General features: G+C 67.2%; 1 protein-coding gene across 1 annotated transcript in view; it reads right to left on the bottom strand.

The window, feature by feature from the left end:
* The window catches only part of RFX1 (regulatory factor X1), a gene marked incomplete at its 3' end in the record, with an annotated part of 29,726 nt that extends 29,347 nt beyond the window's left edge, over window positions 1-379 (bottom strand). The window contains exon 1 of the mRNA XM_021708107.1: window positions 203-379. The remainder of the gene's footprint in view (window positions 1-202) is intronic.
* Window positions 380-978: the final 599 nt, after the last annotated feature.

Below are 978 nucleotides of genomic sequence, written 5' to 3'. Positions count from 1 at the left end.
TACGGGGGCCGGGCCGCGGAGCCGAGGGGCGAGTGGTGTCGTCCCAGTCGGGCCCCGGCCCCCTCCCCCACGGTCCAGACAGTCGCCGCCGCCATTTTGACCGCCCGCCCCTTCCCCGCGGACTGTGATTACACCGCCACCCGCCGCCCGGGCCCGGCCGCCCGCCCGGCCCGGCCCGCCACCCTGGGGCCGCCCCGGTTACCTCGGCTTCCCCCTACTTCTGTCCGCGGAAGGGCTTTTCGGAGGTCTCGGAGTCGATGTTGGGAGGGGGACGGGACGTGCTGGGGGTCCCCGGGCCGGGCCGGGGGGGCGGGGGTAGGGGTCGGCCGGGCGGTTGTTGTTGTTGACTCGCGTTGCCGGGTTGCTTGGTCGCCACGACTACCGTGGCTATGGCGCCTCCGTTTCCCTCACCGGGGCAACTGTTGCTACCCACCCTACTTACGTCACGCGCCGGGGGCGGGGCCCTGGGTGATTGGCGGCGCCGGGACAAGTGATTGGACGGCGCCAGGCCTTGCCGCTAAGCTATTGGTCTCAAGGCATGCTTTTCAACACCTTCTCGACTTCCCGACGCTCCGATTCAACAATACGAATGTCCATCAAAGGAAACTGAACCCTCAGAGGCGGTAGAGCCCGTCACTCCCGCAAGGAAGCAGCGAGCTCAGAATAAAGGGGTGGGATCTGTGAGATCAGAATTGGTTCGCGGCTATAAAGCCTGCCTTCTGGTTCGGCAAAGGGGGCGTCAATCTTTCCAAAGGTTTGCCGCGCTCCCGGCCCGGAGGCCGTGCACACGCGCCCCACGCAAGGCCCGCTGGGAGTTGTAGTCCGCTCTTACGTACTTTAACTGCCTTACCCGCTAAAAGGCGAGAAGGGAAAGCGCTCTTCCTCCAGACCGCTCCCTCCCTCGGAGGGCCCGCGCGGGGCCTCAGCGCTGACATCAGGGGAGGGACGCAGTGACGCCGCGCGGCCCTTCTGTGCCGT

This window comes from Carlito syrichta, unplaced genomic scaffold (genome assembly GCF_000164805.1).
Source record: "Carlito syrichta isolate Samal-C Ts95f unplaced genomic scaffold, Tarsius_syrichta-2.0.1 Scaffold130664, whole genome shotgun sequence".
Lineage (NCBI taxonomy): Eukaryota > Metazoa > Chordata > Mammalia > Primates > Tarsiidae > Carlito > Carlito syrichta.
The sequence above is the reverse complement of the archived record's forward strand: the minus strand, read 5'-3'. Positions and strand labels throughout refer to the sequence as shown.